The 8,797-nt window shown below is 37.9% G+C and overlaps 1 long non-coding RNA gene across 1 annotated transcript in view; it reads left to right on the top strand.

The window, feature by feature from the left end:
- The first annotated feature begins 217 nt into the window (after positions 1-217).
- The window catches only part of LOC106732275 (uncharacterized), a 42,178-nt gene continuing 33,598 nt past the window's right edge, over positions 218-8,797 (top strand). The window contains exons 1-2 of the long non-coding RNA XR_001368556.4: positions 218-434; positions 507-600. This is a non-coding gene — a long non-coding RNA (uncharacterized LOC106732275). The remainder of the gene's footprint in view (positions 435-506; positions 601-8,797) is intronic.

Below are 8,797 nucleotides of genomic sequence, written 5' to 3'. Positions count from 1 at the left end.
TTCACACATAATCTATGCTCAGGATTTGAACCCAGATCTCGAGCGGTGAAAAGTTAATGCACCTAGTCACACATTTAATAAAACGTTTTACATGCAAACACTACAATTTTGCACTTTAACAAGAAGTGCCAGTTCCAAACGACAGACCAGAAAACATAGCATAGGAACACAAATTAATTGTATGACTTTCAACATTTCTGTGGCAGCGTCAGAAAAAAATCACAACAGCACATATTGTACGACAGATAAGGAAGAGTTTGCCAAGACAATATAACTCTCTCTCACCACATTACTACAGAGCAGCGTATTCTGCAACATACTTTCAATGTTACATCACAGAAGTGGTATCAGAAAATGGTTTATCGTAAATTGCAACCCAGATTGCCATCTATCCACTACACCTCCAGGAATCTGAACTCTGGAGTAATTTAGAGGTATGGTTACATCAAGGAGAAAGCCTATCCTCCCTGGGAGATAAAACAATACAGAATTTCTATGTCTTACAGATGTAGCAAGAGACAAAGCCATTGGAAATGGACATCAAGCTGGGGAAAACTTTTCTGAGACTAGAAGCTTTTTCCAGGAAAATCAATTAAGAAGGTTTGTTTCCTGAACACAAATGCTTATCCTGTTTCTCCCTCTGCCTTTATATTGCAATACAGAGTCCGTCTGATTTTAATTAAGTCTGCTCCTATTACTTTGATTGAAATAAACAGTTGATCTAGCTATCTATTTGACCACCAGGCTGTATATTAGAGCTTGTGCAATACATGGTAATGCTTATAATGTCAGTAACAATAGCTGAATAACAAAATTGTATTTGTAGCCACCTTTCATTTTCTTGTAGACTTTTTTGTAGATCTTTTCCTTCTATTCTGGTATACAGAATTCTAGCCTTTTCTTTACTAATTAAATAGCAACTTTCTATGACCAATAATTTTCTTCTTAATACATACTTAACAGGAGCACAAGTGGCCAAAATAAATGGTAACAACTGTATGTACAAATGATTTAACTCCATGGAGCTAACATTTTCAGTGAGAAATATTGATGCAACTTTCAGTAAAAATTTCAAACTTTGACCCAAAAGGGAAGAAAAAGTAAAAAGTAAAGTCAAATGCCCATAATTTCTCCTGCCCCCTTGTTTTACAAAATGATAAATAGAGGCACAGAGATGGTAGGTGATTTCCTCAAGATTATGTAGGAGGTTAGCATCAGGAATATTACTGACCTATAAGCTAGTAAAAAATTGCTATTTTAAACTATACCCCCAATTTTGGAAAACAGATGCTGTACGTCAGACATTGCAGTGAATAATTCTTCCTGTGGAAGTAAACTATAATTAAAGGAAAGTAAAATGAACAAGGGAAGCTAAAGCAAGACATTAAGCTGCATGTGTTGTAAGAAAATACAACTTTTGTACTGATTCACGGTGCATGTGTAAATTACAAAATAATGTAATGTTTCATGTCTTAGATATGAGTACAGTATTGAAAAGAATAATTTAGTTTCTTATACATAGTTAATGATGAATTACCATTTACATGTTTCAGCATTCACCAGTACATATGGCTATAATTCAGGAATCATGACAGTCCAAAATCTATTACTCTAACAAAGGACTTGTATCTGACAATTATCCTCATGGTTTCTGTCTTGCTCATGGAGTAGCAGTGTATTCATAGAGCTTTGTAAGTTATCTGTCAGCTCTGGAAGTTTTTAGATATGAATGAACCTCTCTCCTCAATCGTAAAACATGTAAAAGAAAGACTAATGTTTTTTTTTTTTGTGTTAACGTAGAATGGTAGCATCCTTTTTTCATTCTTTTCAGAAAGGCTGCAGTAAACCATCAATATATCTGGTTCTTTGAGTTCTTTGTGACAGCTCTATGGTCTTGGTTCTTTTATGTGCTTTCCCCCAAGACTCGTGGGCTAGTCAATTTTTGAAGGAAGAGTGGGCTCTAGACAAAGCAACTAACCACTTTGGCCTGGAATAGACAACTCATAGTAAACATAGAAAGACCAACTATAATCTTTTCAGTCTTCAATCTTTATGAGTTTTCCAAATGTACTATGAGTACTGTTCACACATGAGTAGGCTAAGAAGGGTTAGTTTTTTTATTGGTAAATGTTGATTCCACCATACATACAACCAATGAATGATATTTCTGTCACAGATAATTATTATCTACAGATAGGCAAAGCGAGAAAAATCTTGTTTGAGAACTTACTAGTATTTGATTTAAGGATCTGTACATTGTACATTTTGACATGTGATGTTGTTAATTTGTGTTTTAGCAGTAGAAAGCTTTAACTTTTAACTCTTAACATCTATTGTCATTAAATAATTATTGTCTAGACACCCATTATCGGACTTTCTATAATTTCCTGCAATTGTGAGAATTTCTGTACCTAAAAATACTTACAATCCAAAATTTTGCTCAACTCTGAACATTTAAATTGATAAAAATGGGGAAAAAATGCTTAGAAGTGAACACTGATATTATTTCTCAAAATTACAAAAAAATACAAATTTAATTCTGCCAGGCCTACATACGAGTAAATGAAAAATCATATGATAAATTTACCTCCCAGTATTTTGTGCCCAGCTGCACGTAAAAGGGAAGCCTTTAATTAACTCCATAAGTTCTGCTTATAATGCACGCTTAGGTATCATAAAAACTGTTATGTCATAAGACAGTCATTTCAATGCAGTGTAAGGAAATAATGTCATATACCGCAAGAGCATGAGAATAGAGCCGTGGAATACTTTAATTCTGAATTACCTACTGAGGCACTGTGTGAACTACAGCATAACATATATCTTTCTTGTGGACCATCAATCTACCTGTAGGACTTCAATGAACACATAACAAATTACACCCAGATTCAACTTCTGAGCTTAGCTTAGCATATCTGGTTTTCATCATGGTTTGATATCACCTGTTTTAAGTTATGGTTTAACCCACACCAACAATCCATACCCAGAACCAAGTATTCTCCACAGGAGAAACTGGGCATGACGGTAGGCTACAAGCTCCAGAGGGAGAAGACCTATCTCCTTTCTTAGGTTCTTCAGTTAAGTCATCCAGCTTCTGATTGATATCAACTTTTCCTCAATTTGAATTACAAGCATCTTTGAATCTTATGTCCAAATATTCAGGCCCAGCCAAAGAGTGTGCGGGGCCCAAGGCAGCACACTGAGCTGCATGGCTCCTGGCTGGGTGGGTGGAGCCAGGAGCTGGGCAGCACGGGGCCCTGAACGCGCGGAGTGGCGGGGCCCTGAATGCACGAGGCCCAAGGCAACTGCTTCGCTCACCTTGCCCAAAGGCCAGGCCTGCAAATATTGGTCTTTTCTTGGATAGAGAAAGTGTTTCTGAAAATACTCTGACTTCATCATTTAGTCAAAAACTTGATTTCTTGGACCAAGCAAAGAAACCAACTCCATTTATTGACATTGTCACTTTTATTCTTAGCTTCTTCTCAAAGAAGTTTCCATTGAGTCTGTCAGATGCCTTGATTAAATCATATGCCTCAGCTTTGAGCCTGTTTTTAGCTCAGTTGACATCTCGCCCTAAATATAAGCTTCTGCTTAGGGCTACCTCTTTCTCGTTCAACCTGTCAATCCTAAATTTATCAAAATCCAAGATGTGGATATCCTTTTAACCTATTTATCCACATTAGATAATTCTTGGCTTTTCCCTCAAGGAGATTTCTGGGAAGCTTTCTATTCTTCTGTCACTCTGTTAGGCTTCAAGGTTGTCACATATGTGCAATTCATTTGTAGTTAAGATATTTGGTTAAGACAATGTCCATGGGGTTATGAAGTTTTGTTGCAAGACAGACCTAAAGCTCCCTGTTTGAGTACAGTTTGAAAGCTGTTTTGAGGTCTTTTCATGTCTGAAGACCTTACCTTAAAGAGAAGGGGTTTGCTTTTCTTCTGACCTACGCTGTTGTAAATCCACTGGCTTCAGCAGATTTACTCCGGATTTACACAGGTGTGAGTGGAGAATCAGGACCTATGTTTCTATAAATTAGCCTCCTGTATGATACAATTGATCATGGCTGTATATATTATTTTTTTTAAGATCTAGAACTAATACGGTGGCCATTCCCCTTTGGAAAAATCAGACCTTAGACCTCTTGCTGCTTCAAATATTCACTAATGAGGATTAGGAACTTTTCCTAAATTTTGTACATACATTTATGAAACTATCCTAATATGGACAATCCCCCTCTTTTGGGAAAGTCTGAATCCAGAGGCAAAATTCACAGCCTAGGCCAATGTTTAATATTTAGAGATTGGGCTAAACATACACGTCAGTTCCAAACCCCTATGATTAAATGGAAAACATTGGGCAAATTTATTCCCAATGTGCAATGGTCTCATTGCTGTAGCTGCCCTTTTATCTATAAGATGAACCAACACTCTGGATCAGAATATACCCAATTTTGGGATTAGATCTGAATCAGCACAAATCCAATTCTATTTGCCTTGTTGACAGATGTAGTTAATACAGAGTAAACCTACTGAAATGGTTCATCACAATATCTGATTTATGGAAATTAGACATGAAAGAATATATTCATCTCTGGAGTAATTCCACTGGTTTAGGAGACTTCATCAGAGTTATTTCAGGGTTGAATTGGTCTGTAGTAATCTTACTATAAAAAAAAAAAATCCATCCCTGCTAGAAACGATCTGAGGTTCTATCGGTCCTTCTGATGGAATGCCACTCCATAGTATACTTTGGCATTCCACACTGTATAAATAGTCCTGAAAGAGTCTTACCTATAAACTTTATTCTACTATTGGGTTTATTTGGAAATGAAAATATTTTGGATTGATATCTTAATATAATCACTGCTCCTTACTCTGATGGCTCTCATTATACTTTCCTGGCCTAGCATATTTCTTCCATGAAGTTCAGAAAATAAACTCAGCTTAATCAAATGCCATCTCCACTCCAACATGATATAAAAGGAATGAGAGGGAAGGAAAGAGGAAAAAAAAATCAAAGTTAGCACCTTGCTCTGGCTCTTCCAGTGAATCTTGTTTTACTGGCATTTGCCTTCAGACTCTGAGCCTGCAAAGGGATCTGCCACTGTACGTCCTTATAATTAGGCAGAATCCCACTGAGGGTATAATGGCCCCAAACTCCAGCTTGCACTAAACTTTACAGATTTGGGGCCTAAAGCTGATATTTTCAAAGTTGCCTAGAGAGTTTAGATGCACAGTTCCTATTGAAATGAGACTTAAATAGAAACAACACTTACCGCATGGATCAGAGGCTACGTCTACACTGGCATGATTTTCTGAAAATGCTTTTAAAGGAAAAGTTTTCTGTTAAAAGCATTTTCGGAAAAGCGCGTCTAGATTGGCAGGATGCTTTTCCGCAAAAGCACTTTTTGCGGAAAAGCATCCGTGGCCAATCTAGATGCGCTTTTCCGCAAAAAAGCCCCGATCGCCATTTTCGCGATCAGGACCTTTTTGCGGAAAACATTACTGTGCTGTTTACACTGGCCCTCTTGCACAAATGATTTGCGCAAGAGGGCTTTTGCCCGAACGGGAGCAGCACAGTATTTCCGCAAGAACACTGAAGATCTTACATGAGATTGTCAGTGTTCTTGCGGAAATTCAAACAGCCAGTGTAGACAGCTGGCAAGTTTTCTGATTTTGCGGAAAAACTTGCCAGTCTAGACACAGCCTTAGTGTGTTGAGCTGCATGGAACACTTTATATGGTCAATACACTTTATAAACATTAACTAGCAAATTCCCCCAATTCCTTGAGGTGGTGGTTAAGCGTTATTATCCCTATTTTACAGAAAGGGAAACTAAGGCAGAGAGTAGACACTCACATGGTGAGTAAATGGCAAGATAGGATTAGAACTCAGAGTCTTCAAACTCATGAGCAGCTGTGCTTCTTTCCATGTTGTAATGCTATGTACAAAATGGACATGAGCCACTACATTTCTATATTTTTTTTCCTTCAAAGGTTAAGAATAGCTTTTGGAATGTATTAAAAATCTCTTCCAGGTTGCCCTCTATTTCATACAGAAGTTTGTTTCATATTAATTATTGCAATACAATTTATCCTTATTGGATTATAAAACAAAAAAGCAAAAAACAAAAAACCGGGAGGCCCGATTCTCAGTTCCATTAAGGCTGCTTTATACCACTCTGATTATATGAAGGGGTTTAAAATGAATATAAATTATGTCCATTTTAGGGCTCTTTACACCACCAGATTGATAGAGAGCAGCCTTATGTTCAGCTGATATAAAGCACATCTATTTTTGATGATAAAATCACAGATAGTTCATTAAAATAAAAATCGATTACTTGTGATTACTGGAGTAGGGAGAGCTGAAAGCATGCTGAAGACTGTTGAGTCTTCCAGGACATTAATAACCAAGAACCACTAGAAATAACCATGGTAACAAACAGTAGCTAAGTACAGTACAATCACCCTGATTACCATAGAATTAGCACAAAACAAATGTTTATTTTTCCTAAATATGTGTATGATGATGATGATGATAATGTTAGTAACTACCCCAAATTACAGAGTAGTCGCCCAAAATGCCAATGGCATTGCATTAAATGCTTTGCTCTGCACTTGTTTTCAGACTTGCTTTTTCTAAATTGTGTAAGAAGTGTATTTATAACAGAGCTTTTCTGCTCTTTCTCTTCCTCCGTCTGTCCGCCAGCCCCACTAATCTGAACATTAGTTAGATTCACTGATCACTTTGCAGCTGACAACAGTTCTTTTCTGATGCCATACTCATTGCACTATTAACTTTTTTTGGGAGGTGAGGGGGAGATAAATCTCTCTCCAGACAATGACTCCTGGTCTGAGTCTCATTTCTACTAATGCTTTGTCTACCTGGGAAAGTAATACTGGTATAAGCTAAGATGACACATAGATGTTCTTATTTTGGCATGAATGGGTTGTTTTGTTGTTGTTTCTTGTTTTTTTTTTTTTAGATTATGTCACTTTGGGAAGGACTTTAAGCAGTAAAAAAAATCACTCTTATGCGGGAATAAAAGTGCTCACATGGGGAGTTATATCAGTTTAACGATATTGCTTTAGTTATATTGGTATAACTGTAAATGATAATCAAGTCCCACCTAAACTTCTCATGGAGTTCAGAACCCAGCCTTCCTCATTGTGAAGTTAGCCATGGCTCTGGCATAGACTGTAACAGAAGCAGGATCGGACATGGAATTTAAATGGAAATGATTGTTCATGAATATAAAAACATGTAATCATAGCAAAAAAAATGAACATGGCAATTAAGATCAAGACTCAGACCGTCTCATTGATTTGAAACATACAGACAATGTGCTTGGTTCTATTGTCACACTTGCTTTATACTATTGACTCAGGAGGAATTTTTACTGGTGTAAATGAGAAGAGAATTAGGTCCTGTATAGACTGTTCTGACAGCTTGTAAAAATCAACCACTGAAATTAATGGAGTTATGCTGATTTACACCAACTAAGGATATTTGTGTGTGCGTGTGTCCGTGTGCATTTATGTATGCATGCATGCATATACAGACACACACAAATACAGTGTATATTTCTCTGTGACAGGAACATATACACACACACATAAATATAGGGCCATGGCCTTAGAAATACACACTGTATGCACCAGGATACCCAGAAAGTTCAAGTTAAAATCTAGTCACAGCCTATCGGGCTCGCATCAGTTTGAGGCATGACAGCTGGCATTTGGCTGTTTTCAAAAAACCCTTTTACAGTATACAGCACCATGCTTCGACACGCGATTGAAGTAATTAGCTACTGAGCGACTGAACGTACCCTGCAGAGCACTGGTGTCTCGACTGACACATCTGGGCACAGAAAGTAATTGAAACAGCTGCTTCTGCCCATATGGCAGCAAAAGCTGGTGGTGGAGTGCCTGCTGCCTAGGCTGCACCAACCTCAGGCAAATTAGCCATCATTAATCCCAGAATCTGACCAGCATACTCAGAGCTGTTAATCAAGACATTGAGAAGAGAAGAGGGGAGGGAGAATGCATGCGTGTGGGGAGAGAGGGGGGTGAGGAAAGGGGCTCTTTAAAACTATTCCACATGGCAGTGAAGTTAAAACACCACCGTTCTCTCCCCCCAACACACACCTCAATTGGCTTGTCAAGGTGGCCTTGCCCATGCTGTTCATAAGAGGGTTGCTAAAATAGCAGCATCACTGTCTGAAAGTGTCACACTGGTGTATGTATGTCTGGCATCACACACCGAGTATAAATAGCTGCATGTAAGCTAAGAAGCTGGAGTGTTTTTTCATTTTAGTTCGGCTACAGAGCCAAGGAACACTCGGATTGTACAATGCCCTTATCTGTGAATAAAAGCTGCACCTCATCTATATAATCAAGGTTTCCTTCATGATTTTTCTCAAGCCTAGTGCAGGTGCAAATGTCTATGTGCAATGGGATACTGTGTTTTGGGATTAACCCTATGTAATCCAAAGTTGTTCAGAAGACTGCATCCCTCTTCGGCATTGCAAAGATCAGTAGGTTAGGGAGAACTCACTCTTACACTCATGACTTGGGTTCACTGCAGAAATACAGACTGAAATATAGAAAAAAGCCATTTGATGACAGGGTCAGCGGCTTAAAATAGCTAGTAAAGTTAAATGATCACTCTCAGAATCTCTTCTAGATGTCACTGTGCTATTGGATGTTTTTAGTGAGCTAGCCAAAGGAAGTTGTGGTGTTTATACAATAGAAAAATAATACCCTGTAAACAAGGTCTTGTAATTGTAACTCTT

Source organism: Pelodiscus sinensis, chromosome 14 (genome assembly GCF_052426305.1).
Source record: "Pelodiscus sinensis isolate ZL-2025 chromosome 14, ASM5242630v1, whole genome shotgun sequence".
Taxonomy (NCBI): domain Eukaryota; kingdom Metazoa; phylum Chordata; order Testudines; family Trionychidae; genus Pelodiscus; species Pelodiscus sinensis.
Note: the sequence above shows the minus strand (reverse complement) of the source record. Positions and strands in the feature narration are given on the sequence as shown.